Here is a 13352-nt window from a genome sequence, read left to right as displayed (position 1 = left end):
GCTCCAGGCTGGGCTCTGTGAGTTTTCACAAACTAGCCCCCGGGAAAAGCTACTGTTTGTTGAAAGGCCTCAACTCTACCCAGAACCTAGCCTCAGCACTGCATCCCCCTCTTTTCTGATACTCAAAGCAGATCTGCCTCCCAAAGAACCAGCCTGGGAAGAGGATCGCCAAATCCTGGGTAAAGCAGAGCATTTTTCTGCCTGTTCGAACAAACAGACTTAAGAAACCAACCAAGCCACAGGACCACAAGCAGACCAGAGACTCCAACAAGAGGCTGGTTATGGACACAAGGGAGGTACAGGACTTTTCCCACTACTCCAAAAAAAAAAAAAATCAAAGAACTTTTTTTTCTTTCTTCTTCTTCTTTTTTTCATTTTTTATTTTTGGTACCTTCTATAAAATTTTTTTTTGTCTAAAACTTTTTTTTTAAATCTTCAATCTTTACCTTTTTTGAAAAAAAATTGTTTTCCAGAAACATTTTTTTCCTCTTATAATTTTTATTTTACGAATAAGTGAGTGTGCGTTTTTCTTTCTTTTTTGGTTTTCTTTCTCTTTTTTTGTCTTTTTTAATTATCTTTTTGTTTTTTCCTTAGCTCTACTGAACTTCTCATCTTTTTCTTCTTCCTTTCTTATCCTCTTCACCTCTCTTCTCTTTCGTTCTTCTTTTTTTTAATTTAATTTTATTTTATTTGAGAACATACTGTACAGAGGGGCTACAATTACATGAGCAGGATAATGCATACATTTCTTACCAAGCATTGCAGCCTCCTCCTTTGTTTACCCTTCACCTCCCTTCCCAGCCTCCCCCTTTCCCCCACCCAATTATACCCCCCTCCCTCCCCACACCGACATTGTAAGGCTGGTTTTGACATGACATTTTGTACTTCTCATTGTTGCAACAGGTCCACCTGAATCCTTAAACGACTTGTTTGTCCCCATCTCCTCCACATGTTATACTGACATCAAATATAGTGAAAGCGGGGGTTACACTGTGGGGGAGGGACATACAAAGCAAAAAAGAAATAATCTTATAAATGCGTTAGAAACAAATGCATGAAAGAAACGAAAACATTAAAATACATATTTAAGGGTTCATTTTCATAACATCACATTATCTGACATTCTTGTCCTGCACATCCTCAGATAAACCCGTAGTTGACTATTAGACCCTACCCACATTGTGTACACACTTAATCTAAAAATTTATTACTCAAGTCAAAACCTCTAAGACTTAAATTCCTTAATAGCAGTACTACGTCTTTATTCCTATATAATATTTTAAGCATTTTTCTTTTTAAGTTTTTCACATCTCTTTTATATCCCTCCCATTCTCTCAATAAATTCTCGTTCTTATCTAAATAGATTGTTATGGTTCACATAACTTTATTAATTTTTACCTTTCTATTTTTTCTGGTCTTTTCTTTTCCCTTTCCCTTTCTTCTTTTATTCTCTCTCTCTACTTTCATCCTACCCAACCTATTTCCTGCTTTCAGGTTAGGACTTAGTTAAGTCTCCCTGAGCCTCCCCACATCAATCTATTTCTATTTTTTACCCACATCTCTCCCTAACCCTAATAATTTCTGGTCTTCCAAATTCTTCTTTGCAGTTCGTAGCCCATTAATGTATACTTGTTTGATGGTGAATAGATGTATATGTTGAACTAGATTGTATCTGTAGACTATTGACTATGCAAATTCAGACTTGGGTTGATGCTTGCCTTAAGATAGTGTTCTAGCACAAAACTGGTGCTATTTTCATCTCAAATGGGCAGAGTAAGCCAGAAAAACACAAGAAAAATGGCAAATCCGGGTATCTCAATTCCCAATCTTGATAATCGGGGGACAGAACACATAATGAATAATCCGGAGGAGAATTTCCAAATAGCTCTACAAACACTGCTGGCAAACATGATAAATGGAAAGATTGAAAGCATACAAAGGACTCTGTATGAGCGTGTAGGGGGAGAGAGTAGGAAATCCAAAAGTTTATACAAGAATATCATAAGCGTGAGGAAGCTACTCAAAAACTAATATAGGATTTGCCTAAGCAGCTTGAGAACACTCAAATAGAAAGGCAGGAACAGCGTTAGCAGGCTGAGAACACTCAAAGAGAACTACAGGAGTCCCACGAACGGAAGGAAGCTAAAAAAAGAGTAATACATGAATTGAGAGAGCAGGAAGAGAATACACAAAGATCACTAAAGTCATTCATGGAATCCATTACCAAAGAGCTGAATTAAGTCAGGGATACCACAAAGGGAATGCTGAATGGAAACCAACAGAAGGAATGGGAGTCCAAGGAAACCATAACCAATCAACTAACTGATCTGAGAATAAACACTGAACATCAAATTAAGGAGGTAAAGAAGTTCATAAAAGATCTAAAATAAAGCTTCAACAAAGAATTTGAAGCCATCAAAGCTGACCAATTAGAAGGAAAAGAAATAAAAAACAAAGTAGAAAGTCTTGACAGCAGGTTAGACCATGCAGAAGATCGAATCTCAGGGATTGAAGACAGCCTAGATATTATAGAGAAAGAACATACAACCATCCAAGACAAGTCCAAGAAATATGATAGATCTATTCAACACTTGGAAGACACCATCAGAAGGCCTAATCTAAGGATGATGTCTGTAGAGGAGCACCTAGAAACAGAAGTTAATGGCCTAGAATATTTGTTTAACAGGATCCTAGCAGAGAACTTCCCAAACGTGCAAAAAGATAGGCCTATTCAGATACAAGAAGCTTTTAGAACTCCAAACAGACCAGACCAGAATAGGACATCCCACTGTCTCATTATAATCCACAGGATCAACACAGACCAAGGAAAAGATCCTTAAAGCTGTCAAGGAGAAAAGATTAATCACCTATAAAGGGAAACCAATTAGAATCACCTCAGATTTCTCAGCAGAGACAATCAAAGCAAGAAGAGCCTAAAAACAAACAACTATCAACCAAGAATACTGCACCCAGCTAAACTCTCCTTCATAACTGAAGGCCAAATAAAAACCTTCCATAACAAAGAAAAATTGGCACAATACATCTCCACGAAAAGATTCTTAAAAATGTCCTTCACATAGAAAACCAACAAGACCACAAAAAAGGCCAAGAAACTGCACCCAAACTGAGAATCCAAGAACCATAGGAAGAACCCAGTTTTTGCAGCCCCCAAGAAGGTAGATTACATGGGAGGAACTCCCAAATACCTCTCAGTCCTTTCTCTTAAGGTTAACGGACTGAACTCTCCAATTAAGCGACACACACTGTCTAGTTGGATTAAAAAACAAGATCCTTCTATCTACTGCCTTCAGGAGTCAAATCTTGCCCGTAAAAACAAACACATTTTCAATGTTAAAGGTTAGAACAAAATCTACCAAGCAAACAACCCCTATAAACAGGCGGGAGTTGCAATTCTAATATCAGATAAAATAGACTTCAAATTAAAATTATTGAGAAGAGATAAAGAAGGTCGCTACATACTAATTAAGGGATCTCTCCTTCAAGATGATATCTATTCACCAAACAATGGAGCACCCACATTTATCCAAGAAACACTACTTTCCTTCAAATCACATATAAATCCAAAGACATTAATTGTTGGGGATTTTCACACACCACTCTCCCCACTAGATAGATCAATTCGGTAAAAACTCAACAGAGAAACCACAGAGCTAAACAGCTGCATATATCAATTAGATTTAACAGATATGTACCGAATATTTCACCCAGCAGCATCAGAATACACGTTTTTCTCACCAGCACAAGAAACATTTTCCAAAATAGACCACATTTTAGGCCACAAAGAAGACTTGTATAAACTCAGAAACATTGAATTTATACCTTGCATTTTCTCTGACCACAAGGGAATAAAATTAGAACTCGACACCAAAAGCCACCAACGAAAGTCTGGTATCACATGGAGACTGAACAACACACTACTGAATCACGAGTGGGTCATGGAAGAGATTAGAAAGGAAATTCAAATATTCATGCTATTCAACAAAAATGAACACACAAATAACCAGCTCCTCTGGGACACAGCAGTTCTCAGAGGCTATTTTATAGCTCTGAGCTCAGCAAGATAAACCCCAATCCAGTAGACGGAAAGAAATAATTAAAATTCAATCAGAATTAAATGAATTAGAATCCAAAAAAAAGTGCAGAATAAATCAATGAAACAAAGAGTTGGTTCTTTGAAAAAATTAACAAAATTGACAGTACCTTAGCAAATCTATCAAAAAAAAGAAGGGAACACACCCAAATAAATAAACTCGGAGATGAGAATGGAAACATCACCACGGAAACAACCAAGATTCAGAAGATTATAAGGGAATACTTCTCAAAACTTTATGCTAATAAGTTTGAGAACTTGACAGAAATGGACCTTTTCCTAGAAAATATTGACATGACAAAACTAAACGAAGATGAATTAAACAAGCTTAACAGGCCCATATCAAGCATTGAAATAGAAACATCAATAAGAGACCTCCCAGATAAGAAAAGTCCAGGACCAGATGGTTTTACAGCAGAATTCTACAAGGTCTTCAAAGCAGAGCTCACATCAATTCTCCTCCAACTCTTCAATGAAATTGAAAGAGAAAGTTCAATACCGAACACATTCTATGAATCCATCATAACCCTCATCCCAAAACCAGGCAGGGACTCATCAAAGTAAGAGAACTATAGACCCATTTCTTTGATGAACATTGATGCAAAACTTCTCAACAAAATTTTGGCCAACCAACTTCAACAATTCATCCAAAAAATCAAACACCACGATCAAACAGGATTCATTTCAGGGATGCAAAGCTGGTTCAATATACGTAAATCAATTAATATTATTCATCACATCAACAGGGGCAAGAGAAAGTACCACATGGTTATCTCAATAGATGCAGAAAAAGTATTCGACAACACCCCTTTATGATGAAGGTTTTGGAAAAATTAGGAATCCATGGAACATCCTCAATACAATAAATACTGTATATGACAAACCTACAGCCAGCATTATACTTAATGGTGAAAAACTAAAGCCATTTCCTCTTAACTCAGGAACAAGAAAAGGATGTCCACTCTCTCCACTTCTCTTCAATCTAGTATTAGAATGCCTAGCTACAGCAATAAGAAAAGATGCAGACATAAAGGAGATCCATATAGGGAAAGAAGAAACCAAACTCTCCCTCTTTGCAGATGACATGATCTAGTATTTAATGAATCCCATAGACTCAACTCCCAAATTACTCAAGCTGATTCAAAACTTTGGCAAAGTAGCAGGTTATAAAATTAACCCTCAAAAATCAATGGCTTTCCTATATGCCAACAATGAGAAAAGTGTGTCTGAAATTAGGAAAGCAACTCCATTTTTAATAGCCCCACAAAAAATAAAATACCTAGGAATTAACTTTACCAAAGAAGTGAAGAACTCTATGATGAAAACTTTAAAATCTTGAAAAAGGAAATCAACACAGAACTTAAAAAACGGCAAAACCTCCCATGCTCCTGGATTAGAAAGATTTACATCGTGAAAATGGCAATACTTCCCAAGGCTATCTACAAATTCAACGCGATACCTATCAAAATTCCAACCTCATTCTTCAAGGAAATAGAAGAGGCAATCCAAAAATTCATATGGAACAATAAAAGACCCTGAATAGCAAAAACGCTCCTCAACGGAAAGAACACTGCTGGCGGAATATCAATACCAAATTTCAAACTCTACTATAAAGCCATAGTAATCAAAACAGCTTGGTATTGGCTTACGAACAGACCTCAGGACCAATGGAATAGAATTGAAAACCCAGAAATGACCCTACAGACCTATCACCATCTAATCTTCGATAAGGGAGCTAAAACAATAGAATGGAAGAAAGACAGCCTCTTCAGTAAATGGTGCTGGCAAAATTGGTTAACTACTTGTAGAAAAATAAAGCTAGATCCTTATATATCACCCTGCACCAGAATCAACTCCAAATGGAAGAAAGACCTCGAAGTCAAAGCAGGGGAATAGGAGAAACCCTATGTCTCCTTGGCTCAATCCGAAATTTTCTGAATAGAGACCCCGAAACACAACAAATCAAAGAAAGGTTGGACAAATGGCATTGCATAAAGTTGCAGAGCTTCTGCATGGCAAAGGACATAGCTAGCAAGATCAATAGAAAGCCCACGGATTGGGAGAAGATCTTCACTAGCCATACAACAGACAATGGTCTTATATCTAAAATATACTTGGAACTCAAAAAATTAAATCCCCTAACAACAAATCCTCAAAGAAACAACTGCCTAATATATAAGTGGGCGAAAGACTTAAAGAGAAACTTCTCCGAATAAGAAAGAAGGATGGCCAATAGACACATGAAGAAATGCTCAACATACCTACCCATAAAAGAAATGCAAATCAAAACAATATTGAGATAACACCTCACTCCAGTTAGAATGGCAAAAATCAAGAACTCTAACAACAACAGATGCTGGAGGGGATGTGTACAGAAGGGAACGTTACTTCATTGTTGGTGGGAATGTAAACTTGTTCAACCACTTTGGAAAGCAGTATGGAGGTTCCTGAAAAGACTTCACATAGAGCTCCCCTATGACCCAGCAATCCCACTTTTGGGCATTTACCCAAATGTTTACAAACAAGACCACACTAAAGCTACCAGCACAACTATGTTTATTGCAACATTATTTACCATAGCTAAGATATGGAACCAACCCAGATGTTCCTCAGTAGATGAATGGATCAAGAAAATGTGGTATATATACACAATGGAATTCTATGCCTCCATCAGAAAGAATGACATTTCCCCATTTGTTAGGAAATGGAAAGGTTTGGAAAAAATTATATTAAGTGAAGTAAGCCAGGCCCAAAGCAACATAGGTCCCATGGTTTCCCTTATTTGCAATATCTAGTATAGGTATGAGTCAAGCGGAAAAGGTCAGATAATGTGATGTTAGGAAAATGAATCCTTAAATATGTATTTTAATGTTTTCGTTTGTTTCATGCATGTGTTTCTAACGCATTTATAAGATTATTTCTTTGTTGCTTTGTATGTCCCTCCCCCACCGTGTAACCCCCGCTTTCACTTTATTTGATGTCAGTATAACATGTGGAGGAGATGGGGACAAACAAGTCGTTTAAGGATTCAGGTGGACCTGTTGCAACAATGAGAAGTACAAAATGTCATGTCAAAACCAACTTTACAATGTCGGTGTGTGGGGGGGGAGGGGGGTATAATCGGGTGGGGGGAGGAGGGAGGCTGGGAAGGGAGGTGAAGGATAAACAAAGGAGGAGGCTGCAATGCTTGGTAAGAAATGTATGCATTATCCTGCCCATGTAATTGTAGCCCCTCTGTACAGTATGTTCTCAAATAAAATAAAATAAAATTTAAAAAAAAGTCCCCAATAAAAAAAAAAAAAAAAAAAAAAGAAAATGTGGTATATATACACAATGGAATTCTATGCCTCCATCAGAAAGAATGACATTTCCCCATTTGTTAGGAAATGGAAAGACTTGCAAATATTTATATTAAGTGAAGTAAGCCAAGCCCAATGAATCATAGGCCCCACAGTTTCCCTTATTTTCAATATCTAGTATATGTATGAGTCAATCAGAGAAGGTCGGATAAGGTGATATTAGGAAAATGAACCTTTAGACATGTATTTAAAAGTTTTTTTTCTTTCATGCAGTTGTTTCTAACACATATAAAAGATTATTTCTTTGTTGCTTTGTATGTTCCTCCACCACAGGATAACGCCTGCTTTCAGTGTATTTGATGTTGGTATAATTTGAAGAGGGGATGGGGAAAAACAATTCGTTTAAATAAGGATACAGATGGATCCGTTGCAACAATGAGAAGTACAAGTTGTCATGTCGAAAACGAACTTTACAACTTTGGTGTGGGGGTAGGTTTGGGTGGGAAGTAGGGGGAGGCTGGGAAGGGTTGTGAAGGGTAAACAAAGGAGGAGGCTACAATGCTTGATAAGAAATATAGTCATTATCTTGCCCATGTAATTTTAACCCTTCTGTACAGTATGTTCACAATAAAAATTAAAAAAAAATTCAGAATGGTATAGCTATTAAAAAAAAACAACAAGAATTTAGGTAGTCATACAAAGGACTTCTATTTTACTACTGCATTATACATTTTTTCTAATGTTGGATACCAACTTTACAAAGCTATTAGAAAGCTCTTAAAGCCTTTATATTGAATAGTGATTTCTTTTACACTATAACATGGTATTTCCCAAATCATTGACATAGAAGGCATTGTTTCCTATTTTCTCATTCCTAGAATAAGCTGCACATGAAGACCCCACTGGTCCTCATTTTCAGTCTGTACTTTTGAATACTGAGGAAAATCATTTCTCTGCTCTCTATCAATTCTCTACTATCCAGTTAGAATAATTCAAAATAGTAAAAATGGAAAAAGAGAAATTAAATCATGGTGAAAAAACATATGCAGGAAATTCACCAGATTTTTCTGACCAGTTCAACCATTGTGAAATCTTGGTGAAATACATGGACATCTCATTCCCACTTGCACTCAAAATCTCTGGTTAGGCAATTCTGACGAAGACCAGGAACAAGATGAAAAAGTGAGAAATGGTATCAATTGCAAGAAAAAAATGGAGTAGGATCCAAGCAAATTTATTATTTGGGATGCTGAAATTAATCGGCTTACTATGGCTTGTAGACTACTTTCCAAAAAGGCCACCCAGATGAATACTAGGGATGAAGATGAGTATACCCCTCTTCATTGGGAAGCCTAGAGTGGCCACTTAGACTTTGTCCATGAGTTGGTAGCTCAAGGCAGATATTCATGCAATAACTCTGAATGGCTCACAACCCTGCACAGTGCTTATATGTGCAATAATACTAGAGTGGCTTCTTTCTTAATTCATCATGGTGCAGATACCAATACCCAAACTAAAGGCCTCTTGATTGCCTTGCATCTTGCTGCTGGGAATAGAAATAGAAAAGATACTCTGTTGAACCATTATATCAAACCAGGTCTGAAGATCAACTTGGATGAAACTGCATTTAATATTGCCACAAAAGGATAAGTATGTATCACTACCACTTTGAAGTTGTGGAAGGCTGTACAAATTGTTCTCCTAAGTTGTAATGGTTTGGTTAAGTTTCTTAAATTTCAAAAATGCCAGTCCATCCTTTGTGTCCCTTAAATTTTTTTTCACAATACAAAGCAACAGCAATATCTTACTTTAAAAATTCATGGATTCCATGGTATTCTTTCAAGAGAATTGCCTGACTTTTATGTCAAAATGTATTAAAGAGTTGTTTGTATACATCTATAATGATTTCTGCAGTTTGTGATTTTTTAAAATCAGAAATAATTTTAACTTCTCTGTTGAAATGAATAGTATAGAAACTAAAGTTTTCCTTGTAGTTTTCTGAAAAAAAGTATGTCTGTGTTTGTATAATATCCATAATCTATTTCATTCGCTCCTAGATATAATACTTGGAATTCTACATTGTTATATAATGTATAGGTTCATTAATAAATGTGTCCTTTCAGACTGCATTCCATATAGAAGAAGTTTAAGATTTCTTTTTTTCCTAGGTCCTTATATTATTTTATTTCCTTGGGATAAAATTACAATGTTATCTAATTTCAAGTTTTGTAAAGGTTATGCTATGTAAAGGCCTTTCTAAGGTGAAGAATTAATACACTGATGTGAATCTAACCTTTAATTCTATAAATTACATGTATTGTTACACTTGTTTTTTTGTAATTAACTTTTTAATAACTGTTTTTCATTTCTTGCATCAGAAGAAAGAAAAAATATGGAATACTTCACAAATTTTCATATCATCTTTGTGCATGTGCCATGTTAAACTCTGTATTGAAATTTGGGTAGACCTGCTTCTGAAGCATGTACTACCCTCTAAATTTAAGTACTTAATGATGCAATCTTTATACAGGCATCTATCCATGGTTCCCTATTTGTAACAAGGAACCCTTATTGTTCCTAAAAATGCTATTGATCTTATTTCTCTAAAATTCTGTGTATAGTGGAAAATACATATCGTTTGGTCGATTACTCACATTTACAATTTTTTGTCAATGTCTATTTTGTCATTTTCATTTTAAATTTAATCATACTTTGAAACCTTTTCAGCTAAGTCCAAAGGTGATGGCTTTTCAAGTACTTATTTATCAACTCAGTTAGCTTTGTAGAGCTAATGGATTCAAAGTAAGACTTGCTTAAGAGCTACTTCTAAACTACTGCAGCTTAAAATTTCCCAAATGAGGTCTTGCTGGGACAAATGTTTACCTGAACCTTTACCCTTCTTCCATGTAGGAACGGACCAACCAGAATATCTTACCCTGTCAGCATAGATTGTCTTACTGGAACAAAACTAATCTTAGTTACAAGGAATCATAGAGAGATGAACAGTTCAGACAGAATTTTTCAGAATGGAAGATATTTTATCAAAATATAAGTGTTTATTATACTTTTCATTTCAAAAGTAGCTAAAGCCAAGAAGGTGAAAAAATTGTTCATATGCATGATTACCTACTGTTCTAGCCTGTGCATCATCCAATCTGGCAGGAATTTACACTACTGATTTTCTATCACCAAATATTTCCATAGCTCCTGAAGAAGGCCATATGTTTCTCCTTGATATTAGGCCTGAAATTGGTAATGTTTTAATCATAGTGTTTCTTCTTGCCTCTAGTCTGTAAATCTACAAATGGTAAAGCTTTAAGTCTAACTCTACCAAAAACTGAGGTAGAGATAATGGAATAATACTTTAAAACAGAGTTGCTGGGGCTGGGAAGGTGGCTCAGTGGTAGAGCACTTGGTTTGCATGCTTGAGGCCCTGGGTTGGATTCCTCAGCACCACATAAGAAAAAAGCCGGAAGTGGCGCTGTGGCTCAAGTGGTAGAGTGCTAGCCTTGAGCTTAAGAGCTGAGGGACAGCACCCAGGCCCAGAATTCAGGCCCCACGACTGGACTCAAAACCCCCCCCCCCAAAACAGAGTTGCTTTTGATTCCCTAACCACAACACAATAATGCAAAACAATTTTTATTTTATATGTACTTATATATTTTATATTTATATGTGCTGATTTTAAATTTTACACAGAGAATCTTTCTAGAAAATAATTGAAGACTCATCTCAATTTCTCATTTCCTCCATTATTTCTGGACCCCAATTCCTTACAAGAATTAGCAGAAATCAATTGTGAAATGCAAGGCAACTTAAAATGAAAGATGAGATCACAAATCTGAGAGAAAGTACTGTAATTCAAACTTTCAATTTACTGATGACCAGCCCATATGAGTGAACAAAATCACAAATGAACAAGATTATTTTTAGTACCCCTCTCCTAATGATTAATGAAAGATTTCAGTGCAGCCAAAAAAATAGTTTCTGTAGGGCTGGGAAGGTGGCTCAGTGGTAGAGCACTTGCCTTGCATGCCTGAGGCCCTGGGTTCGATTCCTCAGCACCACATAAGCAAAAAGAAAAAAAGCCGGAAGTGGGGCTGTGGCTCAAGTGGTAGAGCTCTAGCCTTGAGCTGAAGAGCTGAGGGACAGTGCCCAGGCCTAAAGATCAGTCCCCACGACTGGACTCCCCCCAAAAAATAGTTTCTGTAATGATAGATCCATAATTGGTCTACCAAGGCAAGGAATACTTGATTTAGAGGTCAAATATCATTTAGAAAAACATTAACTGTGAAGATCCTTAGTGCTTCAATACACTGGTATTTCAGTAAACTAGGTTCTGTAGTATAAAAAATGTTGTCATTCTCAAACCAATGATAACATACATTTAATCTCCTGAAAGTATATTCATTTTCAACTAAACTATTTAAAATCACAATTGCCAAAATAACCCTTGACAAGTAGATGATAGTGACATTACAATGTTTTCAAGTGTAGGGAGCAAGTTAAAAGAGTTGATTTACATACCCAGCACTAATACCAAACAAGTTAAACCATTCTTTAAAGTGTAGAAATAGTACCCCTCACAATTTGTGTTGTTTAGTGGGTGCCTTCCAGAAATGTGTTAAATAGATCAGCCTCCCATATTTCAAACCCAAATATTAGATAACAAAGTAAATTTCATCAAATAAGAAGGTACATTTTAAAAAGTCACTAATAACTGCCCTATCATGTGTTGTTTTATGTTTTCCCAATCTGTCTAACATAGTAAGAAATATGATTTTAAATCTTGAATATGGGTATTGATGAGAGATGTGACAAACATAAAATCTGTCTTCTATTTCTGTCATATTCCTCTAAGAAGTAAATTTTAGTTTTCTTCTTTTCCAAAACTTATAGGTAGTAGAAAAAATTATCCTATGCAAAATAAAATAATCACACACCATTGTCCAAAGCTATTTATAAAAAAAAAAAACTGGTAGTTAGGAAAAACATTAAGACAATCTATATCAAAAAGTTTTAGTCTCCTCCACTGCTGACACCAAAATGCTTAGCTAGGGTATGTAGTAACGTGTTTTCTTACCTTTTCAATTTGCTCAATTATTTTCTGATCCCCAAACTTTTTGGCTTATGTAATAAAAGAAATCTTCACTATCTCATGTTAATAAGGATATTATTTTTTAAGCTACTATGAAATGTGAAATCATTGGTTTGAAGTATACAATCAGATTTTTTTCTGTGTTTCAGTGCTTCACGTGCAAAGACATTGTGGAAAGTATTTAAAAAGAAAAGTGTAAACTCAATATGTTCTTTCATTGTGAAGGGCACTTTCTTCCTAAATATTTTGACTCAAATTATCTTTTTAAGAGAATTACTGTTTAGTAATTAAAGGTCAGTTCACAAATTGTGATGTCTTATTTAAAATAAAAACTTTGAATTTAAATTCCATTACAACCTTGTTTCACGCAGTAAGAGTATATTTCCTGGGTAAGGACAATTCTCATGGGAACCTACAGGATTTACAGCAAGGTTTGTGAGGTTTGTTTGTTTACTGTGAAAATGAGCCATCTTACCCACATTGCTCCTTCTCAGCTATGTCTCCATGAATTTCTTTGCATGAAAGCTTATTTTCTCAGGCAATTTTAAATTTTCTTAATAGGCTAAGTTAAAATTTTGAACAATTAAAATTCACCTGTCATAATTTTAAAACTATTTTGAAATTCCTTTATCGGAATTTCGAATTTACCAATGCTAATTCCACCTTTACCATCAAAAACAGTTAACATGTTGTTTTCATGATATAGTATCCATGAAACTATTATTTTCCAGTGACTTTGTTAGGCATATATATGAACATGATGCTGAGCAAAATGAACTCTAAGATATGGAAAGAGATATTTATTTGCAGTTGTTGTTTTTAATGTACTATGTGATTTCTATTT

At 35.6% G+C, this 13352-nt stretch overlaps 1 pseudogene; it reads right to left on the bottom strand.

Annotated features, from left to right (window-relative positions):
• Positions 1 to 9796: 9796 nt before the first annotated feature.
• On the bottom strand, positions 9797 to 9893 carry LOC138821276 (U6 spliceosomal RNA; annotated as a pseudogene).
• Between the last annotated feature and the right edge of the window lie 3459 nt (positions 9894 to 13352).

The sequence above is a fragment of the Dipodomys merriami genome, unplaced genomic scaffold, assembly GCF_024711535.1.
Source record: "Dipodomys merriami isolate MVZ:Mamm:240054 unplaced genomic scaffold, mDipMer1.0.p SCAF_905, whole genome shotgun sequence".
Taxonomy (NCBI): domain Eukaryota; kingdom Metazoa; phylum Chordata; class Mammalia; order Rodentia; family Heteromyidae; genus Dipodomys; species Dipodomys merriami.
The sequence above is the reverse complement of the archived record's forward strand: the minus strand, read 5'-3'. Positions and strand labels throughout refer to the sequence as shown.